Source organism: Aquarana catesbeiana, linkage group LG12 (genome assembly GCF_042186555.1).
Source record: "Aquarana catesbeiana isolate 2022-GZ linkage group LG12, ASM4218655v1, whole genome shotgun sequence".
In the NCBI taxonomy this organism is placed as follows: domain Eukaryota; kingdom Metazoa; phylum Chordata; class Amphibia; order Anura; family Ranidae; genus Aquarana; species Aquarana catesbeiana.
This window is the reverse complement of record NC_133335.1, coordinates 39605808-39621216: the sequence shown is the minus strand read 5'-3', so window position 1 is coordinate 39621216 and position 15409 is coordinate 39605808. Positions and strand designations below refer to the sequence as shown.

The following is a 15409-nucleotide window of genomic DNA, read 5'->3' as shown; positions in this document are numbered from 1 at the left end:
GGGGGGGGGGGGGGGGATCTGATTTACGTAAATGTGGGGGGGAAAAAAATCTGATTTACTATAATTGGGGGGGGGGGGAATCAGATTTTTCTTTTTTTATCATTGATTTTCATCCACCCTGGTCATATTGGCCCAGACTGCATTAAAGACCTATCCCGAGGTAGGATTTAAACTTTTATGGTCTATTAATTAACATTGCGCTAAGACTGCCCATTGAAAATAATATTCTGCCAATGCACCAAAAAAAGTCCTGAAAATTGGATGCGACACGAACCTTGTAATGTGTTGCATTATGACATGTTGCAAAGTATGTGCGTTGCTGTAATGCATTACAGGTCCAGATGAATGGCGCAATGTAACATGCACTGCACGAACGCACACGAGGGGCGCACACGTTGCCACAACACAAGGATGTGAATGGAGCCTAATGGATGTACGTGGGTTGGTAGTGCAGCTTTTCAGACTTACTGCTGATCTTGTTTTAGAAAATCCCAGACGCCTGACTTCTGTGCCGCCTTCACTACTCGCTTGGTATGTGTATGCATTCTCTGGCTGCATGCTTGCTCAGCCTTGGTGACTGGAAGTAGGCAAGAGGCAGGTAGGCAATTGGCATTTTTATCAATGGCACCATCTCAGTAGTATTTTTTTTTGGGAAGTTGTAGTTATTTTATTATAGGCAGCACTCTGTAAAACACGGCAGAAATTCCAACGAGCATTAATGAGTTTGTTTATGGCTGTCAGGCATGGATTTGTAGCAGAGTACAGAGCACCGTCGTAGCGTGCAGGTTCATCCGGAGCGATTGGCATTCCCGGAGAGTGTGGTAATGCCGTACAGGTGTGTGCCCTTCTTGTAGCGTCACACACCCAGAGTCGCACCATTGTCTGAGCTGTGTATACCACAAACAGACAGTTCTCTGTATACAAATCAGATCCGCAGCTCTCGGGTAGTGAACACTGCTGCCTTGTGTAGATGTAGTGCTGTGGAAGGCTGGCAACCCGCGTCTTGATGAATGTTGCATTAGCCTGTACTGCAGGCTTGTGGGTAGATGAGGGAGTAGATTAATCTTCCGTGCCATGCCCTGTGTTTTAGATGTACACATAATGTTCTGAATTACTGAGAATCTGGAGGCAGTCCCTCTTCATAATCTTTTTAGGATTTTTCTTTTTTGTTTTTTTTTTTATTTTTTTTGTTTAAGCAGACCTGTCATGAAAATGTCTTTGATTTAATAATGTGACTGCTTTACCAAATGACTTTATTACGGTAAATCAAAATGTATCCTTCCTACCATGATTAACCATCTGCAGCTATTGGTGATTAAATCACATGGATGGAAGGAGCATTGTGGGTGTTTCATGGCGTTAAAAACTACAGTGTTTTTAAAGGGTCACTCCACTTTCATGGGGGGAAAAAAATAGCAATTAAAATATTATATATATAATATTTTAATTGCTATTTTTTTCCCCCCATGAAAGTGGAGTGACCCTTTAAAAACACTGTAATATATATTTATATTACAATTGCTACACAAGTTATATTCTAATTAAATGTTATTAAAAATGACCTTTTGCTCCTGTAATTTTTTTCTTCAGTATAGCTACATGGAGGCCTTCTGTACACCGTGTAAGGAACGTCCCCCAGATATGTCATTTCCTGCTTGTGTGATTGGCTCGCTGATTTTCCCAGAAGTCTGCACTAAAATGCAAGTCAGATTTTGAGCATCCTCTGCAACAAAAAAATGTCATTTTTGGTGATGCTCTCAAAGGAAAATCGTGTCTAAAGGGATGCAGACCCTGTCGCTTTCCTCATTAGACCCCTGCATGTGCAGCAGCTGATTGATTATTATAAAGTCACTCCCATTCCCATTTACTTTCCATATGGACACAGAGAAACAAACACCTTTTTCTTCAAAATAACAAAAAGGAAGCTGCAACAAAGTTGATAAAATCCCTGCAATGTACATGGATCACCCGGGGGGGGGGGTGTTTATTTCTCAAGGTGGAGTTACTCTTTAAGTCAGGTGGATATTATCTAGCAGACTTGCAGTAAGATTGGAGCAGGGGGTGTCAAACTCCATTTCATTGCAGGCCGCATCAGAATTAGGGTCACCCTCAAAGGGCCGGTTGTATCTGTAAAACCAGGCAACCCTCCCCCCCTTTTACATCAGATATCAAGAGTCCCCACCCTTCCCTACATCACAGTGCACCCCGTTATGTGCTGCTGACAGGAAGAACCTGGAGGCGGAGCTGGAAAGCAGAATGTGCAGGGTCTGGAGGAGGACCAGAGGAGGGCTGGATTCAGCTTCTGGAGTCTGCTGAATGCTGAGACCAGAGGAGTCGAGGGGGGTGCAGTGACAGCACAGAGAGGCACAAGATCTGTAGGGAGGAGTCCTGTCCTCCTCTCTGCTGCTGACTGCAGAGACAAGGGTAGGTGGAGATGAGGGGGTGCTGCAGCTGCAGGAGGGGTGTGAGGGCCACATGAAATGACCTGGAGGGCTTTATTTGGCCCGCGGGCCTTGTGTTTGACACATGTGGATTAGAGGATAATAAAAGCACAATATTGTGCAGCACTACTAAATAGGAGTAGAGCACCTCCCCCTTCAAAAAAGCATCCCAAAAGACCCAGTGGCCAAGAAGGGCACCTCCATAGCAGAACCTGTACATGTAATAAACCAGCATAGCCGCACCCAGGTACTTACATCGTTGCAATCTGTATGTAGAAAACCGGTAATTAAAGTGTTAACTTTTAATTAGTTTTTTTTTTATTACATTAAAGAGGAAGTAAACCCTGATGTGCTTTACTTCCTCTTTTGATCCCCGCAAGGCCTGCAAATGAAAAGCATAATGGGCTAGTATGCATCGCATACTAGCCCATTTATACGACACTTGCCTGCAAACAAAGCCTGCGCTGTCCCCTGAGCAGGTCGCTCCATCTTCGCCCCTCTTCCACCCGGGGGCCACGGACTCCGGCTCTGTGACTGGCTGGAGCCGCGTGACGTCACTCCTGTGCGGGAGCCATCAGTCACGGCACACGCTGGGGGAAGAAACGGCACGATGGTCCGTTCCTTCACCGCGCATATGCCGATGACGACATTGGTGCACTACAAGTGAAATATCTCCTAAACGGCGCACGTTTAGGAGATATTTCCACTACCTATAGGTAAGCTTTATTCTAGGCTTACCTATAGGTAAAAATCAACAAAAAGGGTTTACAACCACTATAAGTGTATATAAAAACCCTTTCGCCTAATGAACCTGTTTCAGCAAACCACATTCCTGTACAGAAGAGGGGGGAATGCTTACCTCTCCTGACACCCATGGCTGCGTCCAGATGCATTTTGGAGCTGATTTCACCTGGATGCATGTAATGCTTTTCAATGGCTGAATGCACACCTAGACGTTGAGCAGCATCTAAGTGCATCCAGTTTAGCTGCATATAAATAAACAAGGAACAATTTCACCTAGTTTTATGCAGCTTACCACATGTAAATGCAGGAGAAACTGAGCTTAAGGGCTCCTTCACATAGTCCATTTGGGTTGTACCCCACCAAGAATCAGTATTGCACAGGTGTGCGTTTTTAAGCATGGCAGCAGCTGGCATGTAAGCGCACATCCAAGTAGTTACATGTGATTAGGGACAGATGATCAGTCCTGGACACAGACCACTTGTATTCAGAGTCCCTCATCTGTTCTTAATTTAGAAATCAAGGATTCATCAGCTCCATCTAGGAACAAACAGGACATTAAATGGAGCCAAGGAACACAAGTTTCAGTCACACTAATTTTAAAATAAATACGCTTTTATTTATTTTTTTGGTGATGTTTTTGGGGTCAGACTCATTTGATGTATTTTTAAATCTTTATATTTTCTTTACTATATGTACACAGTCCTTTTTTTTTGTTTCACAAATAAACCTTTAGTCCCAGTTCACACTAGTGTGATGCGGGAACCTGTGCGATTCCTATGCGGGTTCCCGCATCACATCTCGTGCTGCTCTCTGCCAATCGCTGTGGGTGTCGGATGTAAAGGTAATGACACCCCAAAATCGGTTCACAGATAGCAGTGTGAACTGTGAAATCGGACAGGAATCGGATCGCATGGGCCTGAACACCCATTAGATCTGATTCCAGTGCGGACCAAAAAATGGGTCCTGCACCAATTTGGTGCGGATGCAATGCGATTTCAGCCATACAAACTATGTGATGTGCGCAGCAATGCGGTGTGAATCACATGCGATGTCTGGCATTGCACCAGTGTGAACTCAGCCTTAGGCCCCTTTCACACTTGTGCTACTTGTCCTGCGACTTGGGACTGCAAAGTCGCATGACAAGTCGTACCCCATGATTTCCAATGAGTACCATTCATATCTGTGCGACTTCAAAGTAGTCCCTGCACTACTTTTGGTCCGACTTTGATGCGACTTGAGGACCTTTTTCCTCAAAATTACACAGGCATTGCTTCAAGTCTCGTCAAAGTCGATTGACTTTCAGGTCGTACAAGTGTGAAAGGGGCCTTAATGCTTGACTTAGGATTCCCAGCACTGAGTACTAGAAAGAGACAGCACAGCAGCGACTTGATTTGGGGCAGGCTTTGTCTAATTGAAATCGAATTTCAATTTTATGTATGGACTAGCTAGTTGTATCTATCTATCGATCAACTTCAGTACAACCAGCCTGTCTGTGTTTTTTTTTTTTTTTTTCCCCTGAAGGTTCCCCACTGACAGAATACAGTAGCACAGCGTACACCCCGAATGTGTGGAAAAAAAATTAAATAAAAATATATATTTATATATTAATATTGGTGAAAGTGTCCAATACTACTACTTTTCTGTTTGGTCTGATATAAAAACTCTCCTTATGGACTCAATATTTGCACTCTGACCAGTAGTATCAAAGGACTCATTCCTAGGGAGGCCATAAGTTATTTGACGGTTGAATGAAGAAGAAAAAAAAATTATTTGTGTGTATATGTATGTGTATATATATATATATATATATATATATATATATATATATATATATATATATATATATACACAAATAATAAAAATAATTTTTTTTTTTTGCGTGAAAGATAAATGTAGGATGCCGTGGTTGGCCTCTGCTTGTGAACATGCTAGATGCTTGGCTGCCCTGCTGTGATGCTAATGTGGATTTCCGAGACCTATCTGGCTGCTTTCTTGTTCCAGATCGATGATTTGAAAGCATTGACACCAGAGACTGTTTGCCAACAAGCATTTTTATCGGAGGTTGGTGATGGCAGCCAGTCTGTGTAGATTTCCTTTGCACTATTTATCCACACAGAATGAGGCTTTATCCAGCTTATTGGCCCGGTGATGAGGCTCACTGCATTCTCAGAAATATTCCTTCAAATTGTCTTTCGCTTTGCGCAGCTGACAGGTTCTGTAGTGGTTCTGCTATTTTAGGAATTTGAGAGAAGTTGCTCCTCTGCATTATGTATAGCTGGCTCAGGACTAAGCAAGGCTCTGAGAGGTGAACGTTGAGCAGTCAGTAAAATCCAGTCTATGCATCCACTTAGGTGCCAAATACCATGTCTGACTGAGAGACGCAGGTAGAGGAGCACCAGAGAAGTTGACCACTAAGGGGGCCTAAAACACCCCCCAGAATCCTCTAATAAAAGTGTAAAATATCAAAGCTTGCCTTTATAAATTCAGGTGTGTTTAACATGAGGCCACGTGACTGGTGCTTTGGTTAGCACTACTGAGCCAGCATATATGAGGAGGAAATGGGAGGGGTGTCCCCATGTACATTTATAAATGCAAACTATAGGTGGAAACCAGGTAATTTATGGTTATCTGGAGGAAGATGTCCCTGTGACCGCACATGCATAGCATCCCAAGGTATGGTGATAAGTGGCAACCTCAGCCTGGACTCTGGCCACACCCACCATGGGTATAACTCTGCCCCTCGGAGCTTAGTTTCCCATGACTAAGCTCTGAGGGGTCGAGGTGAAACGCGTTGGAGGCGTGACCTGGCTGGAGTCCAGGCTAAGGTTGCCACTTGCCATCATACCTTGGGATGCTATGGATGTGTATGGTCTTGGGGACATCCTTCTCTATACTGGGCTATCTTAGGAGCCAGGACGGGCTCCCTCTCAGCATTTCCAGCATATAGGATTGACACCATCTTCAGTGAGCTTGAGCGGCACACGATAAAGGAAGGTCTCATGGGTCATGGTTAAATATAGCCCCATTTTAAAAAAATCTTTGTTTTGGTAGAAGGAGGGAAAGTTAGAACTCCTGTCAGGTTTTACAGCTATCCGGCACTCTGTTAGAGAGATTTCACCTTTATGTTCTGGGGGTAATCTTTTACTAGACAGGAAGTGCAACAGAGAAAGCAACCATAAAAAGCTGACAGGGGTTCTAGTCTTCCCTTTAAAGTGGTATTGAACCCAAAAGCAAGCCTTTATTATATTGCAGCTTACCAATACTATTTTTTTTTTCTTTTTTTTTCGGCTTTCCTTCCTTTATTTTCACCTGGTGATCTGGCCAGCAAGTTTGTGTTTTTTTTTTTTTAACAGAACAAGCTGTCCTGCAGATGTAGAAGCTGGAGGGTTGAGCATCTAACACTCCCCTGACAATGCTGCTGTCCAAAGGTGTATCTGTTGCTCCTTCATCTGGAGTGTAGGCACCCTAATGCAGGAAATGTTACTGACCAGGTCCTCATTGGGCTTTCTCAAGTCTATCCAGAAACATTTATAATAAAAATCATACTGGGAAACAAGGAATTTGAAATGGCTGTTCCCATCAAATAAATATTAAATAGTGAACTGCGATTTGGATCTATAGATTACACCCCTTGGTGTCATTGGATATTATGGGCTAAATTCTGCATTCCTCCAGAGCTCCATCATGTGATCATTCCCAAGTCTTGACCATGACACGTCTACTTGGATCACATGACCAAGGCCTAGGACAGTCATGTGACAATCTACCAGATAAATGTCAAAGGCAGCTTATTAGAGATCTTTTCTGGCCCAAGTATAATTACATGCTGGAGAGGAAATGTGTGATATGTACCTTCTTTTTAGGTCTGGTGTTAAGCTGGTTATTTTTACATGAATCTTAGTTGTAGATTGCTTTAGTTTTACTCTTTCAGTAGCATACAAATGTTAGCCGTTTGGACATTACTCTGTTTTGACCGGATTCTAGAATACAACGGTTCATTCCCACAAGCCTGTATGCTGGTGTATGTTGTACAGGGGCGATGGGAGATGTTGGTACCCCACATCATATTGTTTACTTTTTTATAACTTTATCGTAAAAAAATAAAATAGCACCTGATTCATATTTAGGCCCCATGGCGTGTTGTGGAGTGCTGGGACGAGTGTGTACACATGAAGACATGCTGCACCCCAGGGTTTTGGTGTCCTATAGGAAACGGTTGTATCTGTGGACCTTTGTGCTGTGTGAATGATCCCTTTGGGTCACCAGCAGATGCTGCTATTCAGATTTGATAGGACAGGCTTAACTCATCCAGGTGATGGTGATTTCCCCCTCTTACATCTGCACCCATGCCTTCCATCCCAGACTAAACCTGAAAGTGCTATCTTACAACTTTTCTGTCTAAGGACCTGGCGGGTGGCATAGATGGCACAGGGTGGTCGGATTGTGTGTGCAGAACCACAGACTTGTGTACATGGCACAGTGATCATTGCATTAAGGAATATGCCTGATAGTCTTCTATAGTTTACATTATGGTTGGGAAATGTGTCTGGCCTTTTGCAGCGCAGTGTTTAGATCAATTTTTTCCTTATGCTTGGCATAAATGAGGTTGCTCGGGGTAATGTCACATGAACAAGCAGCGACTGACTTGCAGTAGTCTGGTGAAGGCACGCCAGCCTCGGGTTGCTATGGCTTTCTCTGGTTGCTCTTTGTGAAATGACTTTCCTTGTACTGATTAAATTATGACCGAGCTTTGTGTCACATTTTAGGCATGCTTTTATTGGTACTGTTTGCAGAAACCGTGTCACTTGTTTTACAGTCCAGTGGATTGGGTGACATCTGTGCCTCCTGCTGTGTGTAAAGATAAATGCACAGCCCAATCAGAGCTGAGAAGACCCCTTCCTATACTGTTATTTATGTCAGTGGAAGTACCCTCTGCGGCCACTAGAGGGAGCCTGAGCACCCCTTCTTTATATATATTTTTGGGGGCAGTCCTTCTGTTGCCACTAGGGGGAGACTGATACTTGGTCCCTATTCTGTATATGATTATATATGTTAGCAGTACCTCTCTGCTGCCACTGGAGGGAGCATTTATCAGTAGCAGTACCTCTGTAGTCACTGGGCTCCCCCTTCTAAATTGTATGTTTGTTAGAAACAGTGCCTATGGGGGAGCCCGAGCACCCCTTCTATACGGTTAATGTTATTTATGTAAGCGGCAGTACCTCTGTGCAGCCACTGGGGGAGCCCAAGCACCCCTTCTATACTGTTAATGTTTATGCAAGCGGCAGCACCTATTTGCAGCCATTGGGGGGAGCCCGAGTTCCCCCCCTTCTTTTTTTACTGTGTATGTAATGTCAACAGCAGTACCTCTGTGAAGCCACCAGGAGGAGTCCGAGTCCCCCCTTCTCCTATTCTGTATATGTGATGTCAGCAGCAGTACCTTTGTGCAGCCACTAGGGGAGCCCGCGTCCCCCCTAATCTTATACTGTATATGTTATTTATGTCGGCAACGGTGCCTCTATGTGGCCACTGGGGGAGCTTGAGCACCCCTTCCATACTGTTAATGTAACTTGTGTCAGCGGCAGTACCTCTGTGCGGCCACTGGAGGGAGCCTGGGAACCCTGCCTTCTAGATTGTATATGATATTTATGTCAGCGATAGTACCTCTGTGCGGCCACTGGAGGGAGCCTGGGAACCCTGCCTTCTAGATTGTATATGATATTTATGTCAGCGTTAGTACCTCTGTGCGGCCACTGGAGGGAGCCTGGGAACCCTGCCTTCTAGATTGTATATGATATTTATGTCAGCGGTAGTACCTCTGTGTGGCCACTGGAGGGAGCTTGGGAGCATTTTTCAGCGGCAGTACCTCTGTGCGGCCACTGGAGGGAGCCTGGGAACCTTACCATCTATTTTGTAGCAAAGAAAATGGAGTACTGTCTGTGATACTTTTTTTTATTTGCACCAACATACAATTTTTCAGGACACGCTTTTGGGGTATGTCCCCTTCAAGGTCCAAGCAGTACTGATTCTATATTGTATGATATTTGTCTGCGGCAATACTTCTGTATGGCCACTGGAGGGAGCTTGTGAACCCTGCTTTCTTCTGATATGTAGATGATATTTGTCAGCGGCAGTACCTCCTGTGCGGCCACTAGGGGGAGCATTTCTGCGAACTTTCTCGGCAAGACACCGGCCTCGCTCTCCTACACTGTATGTGTAATTGGTGTCAGTGGTAGTACCTGTGTGCGGCCACCGGGTGGAGCCTGGGAGCAGCCGCCTCCTGTGTCAGTCTCCTCCTCTCCACGCTTTCCTCCCTCCGATCTCTCCGAGTCTCCTCCTCCCCCTCCCTCGCAGTCTTCCTCTCCGTCCGTCGCTGTGACGGCGCCATTTTGCCCCTCTCCTCCCCAGGATCCAGTGCAAGATCCGGGGGGGTGGAAATCGCCGCAGTCGCCCCCCCCATCGGTCCGATCTGTCCCCGGCACGTGGACCGGGGGGTCTCCGCAGATCTGATCGGGGGTCCTTCTCATTCTTCTAAAACTCTTCTCCTTTTTTTTTTTTTTTTTCTTCCCATCACAGCACATTTTTTAAAAAATTTGCTGCCCCCCCCTTCTTACTTTTCCTATTGCCCCCCCCTGGAGGGGGGGAGGGTAATAATAACAGGGATTGGTCATCTGACCTGAAGATTTAACCCCTGCAGGGGGGGATCCTGTGACCTGGACACCCACCTCCCCTCCCCCCCGGGGGGGTCATCCTGTGTAAGTCTGACTTTTATTACCTCCACCTGGAAGAGATATCCCCCCCCCCCTCCTCCCCCCAATTTAAAGGTCCTCTTAAAGGGCCCCCCCTCCACCCGTAACCCTTTCCATGCCGCCGCCCTGATCCTGAGCAGGAAATGTCTGTTTATTTCTATGGTGTGTTATGGGGGGGAGGGGGGGGTGTATGGATTTGAGTTTGTATTGATGATGTGTGTCATGTGACAGATGGGACGCAGAGCGCTAACGTTTATATCTCCTACACATACAACACTTTACTAGTCTGCGCTTCTCTATTAATGAGGCTGCAGCGTGCTGACCCCCCCTCCCCCCCTCCTTCCCGGTATTCACAACCTCACATTGTTTTCATTGCCTTCTCCTCCTAGCCTGACCCCCCCCATCCCCCCCCCCCAGTCCTCCTGTAGTTCTCCTTCCCAATGCTGATCACACTTTTCTGTGTCTTCCGCATATCACCCGGTACCCCTCACCCACCCCTCTCTCTCCCTCTCCGCTCAGGTCCTTTGTGTGCTGCCTTCATCCTCTCCTCCGTCCTTCCCCCGGCTCTCCTCTCCCTCCGTCCTTCCCCCGGCTCTCCTCTCCCTCCGTCCTTCCCCCGGCTCTCCTCTCCCTCCGTCCTTCCCCCGGCTCTCCTCTCCCTCCGTCCTTCCCCCGGCTCTCCTCTCCCTCCGTCCTTCCCCCGGCTCTCCTCTCCCTCCGTCCTTCCCCCGGCTCTCCTCTCCCTCCGTCCTTCCCCCGGCTCTCCTCTCCCTCCGTCCTTCCCCCGGCTCTCCTCTCCCTCCGTCCTTCCCCCGGCTCTCCTCTCCCTCCGTCCTTCCCCCGGCTCTCCTCTCCCTCCGTCCTTCCCCCGGCTCTCCTCTCCCTCCGTCCTTCCCCCGGCTCTCCTCTCCCTCCGTCCTTCCCCCGGCTCTCCTCTCCTTCTCCTCCGTCCTTCCCCCGGCTCTCCTCTCCTTCTCCTCCGTCCTTCCCCCGGCTCTCCTCTCCTTCTCCTCCGTCCTTCCCCCGGCTCTCCTCTCCTTCTCCTCCGTCCTTCCCCCGGCTCTCCTCTCCTCTCCTTCTACTCCGTCCTTCCCCCGGCTCTCCTCTCCTCTCCTTCTACTCCGTCCTTCCCCCGGCTCTCCTCTCCTCTCCTTCTACTCCGTCCTTCCCCCGGCTCTCCTCTCCTCTCCTTCTACTCCGTCCTTCCCCCGGCTCTCCTCTCCTCTCCTTCTACTCCGTCCTTCCCCCGGTTCTCCTCTCCTCTCCTTCTACTCCGTCCTTCCCCCGGTTCTCCTCTCCTCTCCTTCTACTCCGTCCTTCCCCCGGCTCTCCTCTCCTCTCCTTCTACTCCGTCCTTCCCCCGGCTCTCCTCTCCTCTCCTCTCCTTCTACTCCGTCCTTCCCCCGGCTCTCTTCTCCTCTCCTACTCCGTCCTTCCCCCGGCTCTCTTCTCCTCTCCTACTCCGTCCTTCCCCCGGCTCTCTTCTCCTCTCCTACTCCGTCCTTCCCCCGGCTCTCTTCCCCTCTCCTACTCCGTCCTTCCCCCGGCTCTCTTCCCCTCTCCTACTCCGTCCTTCCCCCGGCTCTCCAACCTCTTCACCTTCAATAATTCCTTTTTACTGCATTCCCTGCGCCCTTTTCTTCTCCTCCCTTTCATTGAATTTTGGCTGCAAGCCTCACCTGGGTTCATAGAAACCTGTACCCCCTCCCCCCACCATATGTCTGTTCCAGCAAGGTGAGCGAGGAGTCTCCTATCTGTGCGCCTTCCCCCGTCCGTCGGTCCCTTTCTCCGTCCCCCGTCCGTGCACCTTCCCACCGTTCTGACGTCTACTCATACCTGCGCCTTCCCCCGTCCGTCGATCCCTGCGCCTTCCCCCATCCGTCGGTCCCTTCCGCCGTCCCTGCGCCTTCGTCCGTCCGTTCGTCCCTCCCTTCCTCCGTCCGCCCCCCCCTCCGTCCCCCGTTCTGACAACGTCTACTCATACCTGCGCCGTCCGTCCCTTCCTCCGTCCCCCGTCCGTCCCTTCCTCCGTCCCTCCCCCGTCCGTCCCTTCCTCCGTCCCTCCCCCCTCCGTCCCTCCCCCCTCCGTCCCTTCCTCCGTCCGTCCCCCCTCCGTCCCTTCCTCCGTCCGTCCCCCCTCCGTCCCTTCCTCCGTCCGTCCCCCCTCCGTCCCTTCCTCCGTCCGTCCCCCCTCCGTCCCTTCCTCCGTCCGTCCCCCCTCCGTCCCTTCCTCCGTCCGTCCCCCCTCCGTCCCTTCCTCCGTCCGTCCCCCCTCCGTCCCTTCCTCCGTCCGTCCCCCCTCCGTCCCTTCCTCCGTCCGTCCGTCCCCCCTCCGTCCGTCCCCCCTCCATTCCGTCCCCCCTCCGTTCCGTCCCGTCCCCCCTCCGTCCCGTCCCCCCTCCGTTCCGTCCCGTCCCCCCTCCGTCCCGTCCCCCCTCCGTCCCTTCCTCCGTCCGTCCCTTCCTCCGTCCGTCCATTCCTCCGTCCGTCCCCGTGCCTTCCTCCGTCCGTCCCCCCTCCGTCCCCGCGCCTTCCTCCGTCCGTCCCCGCGCCTTCCTCCCTCCGTCCCCCCTCCGTCCCCGCGCCTTCCTCCCTCCGTCCCCCCTCCGTCCCCGCGCCTTCCTCCCTCCGTCCCCGCGCCGTCCTCCCTCCGTCCCCCCTCCGTCCCCGCGCCTTCCTCCCTCCGTCCCCGCGCCTTCCTCCCTCCGTCCCCGCGCCTTCCTCCCTCCGTCCCCGCGCCTTCCTCCCTCCGTCCCCGCGCCTTCCTCCCTCCGTCCCCGCGCCTTCCTCCCTCCGTCCCCGCGCCTTCCTCCCTCCGTCCCCGCGCCTTCCTCCCTCCGTCCCCGCGCCTTCCTCCCTCCGTCCCCGCGCCTTCCTCCCTCCGTCCCCGCGCCTTCCTCCCTCCGTCCCCGCGCCTTCCTCCCTCCGTCCCCGCGCCTTCCTCCCTCCGTCCCCGCGCCTTCCTCCCTCCGTCCCCGCGCCTTCCTCCCTCCGTCCCCGCGCCTTCCTCCCTCCGTCCCCGCGCCTTCCTCCCTCCGTCCCCGCGCCTTCCTCCCTCCGTCCCCGCGCCTTCCTCCCTCCGTCCCCCCTCCGTCCCCGCGCCTTCCTCCCTCCGTCCCCCCTCCGTCCCCGCGCCTTCCTCCGTCCCTGCGCCTTCCTCCGTCCGTCCCCCCTCTGTCCGTCCCCACGTCCGTCCCCCTCTGTCCGTCCCCACGTCCGTCCCTGCGCCTTCCTCCGTCCCGTCCCCGCGCCTTCCTCCGTCCCGTCCCCGCGCCTTCCTCCGTCCCGTCCCCGCGCCTTCCTCCGTCCCGTCCCCGCGCCTTCCTCCGTCCCGTCCCCGCGCCTTCCTCCGTCCCGTCCCCGCGCCTTCCTCCGTCCCGTCCCCGCGCCTTCCTCCGTCCCGTCCCCGCGCCTTCCTCCGTCTGTCCCCATGTCCGTCCCCCTCTGTCCCGTCCCCCCGTCCGTCCCTGCGCCTTCCTCCGTCCTGTCCCCCGTCCGTCCCTTCCTCCGTCCCTGCGCCTTCCTCCGTCCGTCCCTTCCTCCGTCCCTGCGCCTTCCTCCGTCCGTCCCTTCCTCCGTCCCTGCGCCTTCCTCCGTCCGTCCCTTCCTCCGTCCCTGCGCCTTCCTCCGTCCGTCCCTTCCTCCGTCCGTCCCTTCCTCCGTCCGTCCCTTCCTCCGTCCGTCCCTTCCTCCGTCCGTCCCTTCCTCCGTCCGTCCCTTCCTCCGTCCGTCCCTTCCTCCGTCCGTCCCTTCCTCCGTCCGTCCCTTCCTCCGTCCGTCCCTTCCTCCGTCCGTCCCGTCCGTCGTCCGTGCGCCTTCCTCCGTCCGTCGTCCGTGCGCCTTCCTCCGTCCGTCGTCCGTGCGCCTTCCTCCGTCCGTCGTCCGTGCGCCTTCCTCCGTCCGTCGTCCGTGCGCCTTCCTCCGTCCGTCGTCCGTGCGCCTTCCTCCGTCCGTCGTCCGTGCGCCTTCCTCCGTCCGTCGTCCGTGCGCCTTCCTCCGTCCGTCGTCCGTGCGCCTTCCTCCGTCCGTCGTCCGTGCGCCTTCCTCCGTCCGTCGTCCGTGCGCCTTCCTCCGTCCGTCGTCCGTGCGCCTTCCTCCGTCCGTCGTCCGTGCGCCTTCCTCCGTCCCCCGTCCGTGCGCCTTCCTCCGTCCCCCGTCCGTGCGCCTTCCTCCGTCCCCCGTCCGTGCGCCTTCCTCCGTCCCCCGTCCGTGCGCCTTCCTCCGTCCCCCGTCCGTGCGCCTTCCTCCGTCCCCCGTCCGTGCGCCTTCCTCCGTCCCCCGTCCGTGCGCCTTCCTCCGTCCCCCGTCCGTGCGCCTTCCTCCGTCCGTCGTCCGTGCGCCTTCCTCCGTCCGTCGTCCGTGCGCCTTCCTCCGTCCGTCGTCCGTGCGCCTTCCTCCGTCCGTCGTCCGTGCGCCTTCCTCCGTCCCCCGTCCGTGCGCCTTCCTCCGTCCCCCGTCCGTGCGCCTTCCTCCGTCCCCCGTCCGTGCGCCTTCCTCCGTCCCCCGTCCGTGCGCCTTCCTCCGTCCCCCGTCCGTGCGCCTTCCTCCGTCCCCCGTCCGTGCGCCTTCCTCCGTCCCCCGTCCGTGCGCCTTCCTCCGTCCCCCGTCCGTGCGCCTTCCCACCGTTCTGACAACTTCTACTCATACCTGAGATAAACCAAACGGTTCCCGGGACTTGGGTCACAATGTTGGTGTGTGCGGGGGCATGTATTGACTCCAGGATGTGAAGGATGGTGGGAAATGTTTTATTGAAATGTCTTTGTTGCAATCAACTTGAGATTTACCAAAATCATGTCATACAAAAACCTACCGAGACTATCCAATCACACTGGCCCTTGCAGTGTATAGATACAAATGGAAGGTTTAGTTCTGTCCTTCTCTATAACATGGTACGTTTTTATAGGAGATTGTCCTGGGATTGTTCGGTCAGATTGTAGTGTGTATGACCATTGCTAAGCTCACCCCCCAGAGTACCATCTGATTGTACAATCTCCTTTTAGATCTACTGTACAGGCCTACTTTATTGGATACTAATAGATTGGATAGTTTTTGTAAATCTAAAGCTGTAATTGTACAGTCAGATTGTAACGTGTATGCTGAACCGTGGATGGTAATCTCTGGAGAGGGGAGGGTCCTCCTTTCCGTCATTCATTGTAACTGTAGGGTCTCCTTTATGTTGTAATGTGCTATGAAATTCCTGCAGTTGATGATGATAGAATTGTGTCCCTCTGCTTTGATATCCTGTGTGAATTGGGGTAGATTGTACATACGGGATTGAAGTGTATGGGGTCACAGGACTATACAGGAAGAAATCTTGTGCTATGTGAGGCCCATCACACAATGAATAGAGGGAGAGGTGATGAGAGATCTGCTGGCAGGGATCGTACACAGGTGGGGCCGGCCCTCCTCTCTTCCCGGCTCAGCTGGTGTTCGGTATCGGCACACGTGCAGTAAGGGGGGGTCATTCTCTGTGGGGAG

The 15409-nt window shown here is 52.3% G+C and overlaps 1 protein-coding gene across 7 annotated transcripts in view; it reads left to right on the top strand.

Moving 5' to 3' along the window:
- Nucleotides 1-15409, top strand: part of KANSL1 (KAT8 regulatory NSL complex subunit 1) — a 175080-nt gene that overhangs the window by 37433 nt on the left and 122238 nt on the right. The window contains exon 1 of one of the 7 annotated variants that reach the window (XM_073607625.1): nucleotides 9514-9937. The exons of the other annotated variants lie outside the window; for them this stretch is intronic. The gene's annotated coding sequence lies outside the window, so the exon portion shown is untranslated. Of the gene's footprint in view, nucleotides 1-9513; nucleotides 9938-15409 lie in introns of those variants that run through there. 7 annotated transcript variants of the gene reach the window in all.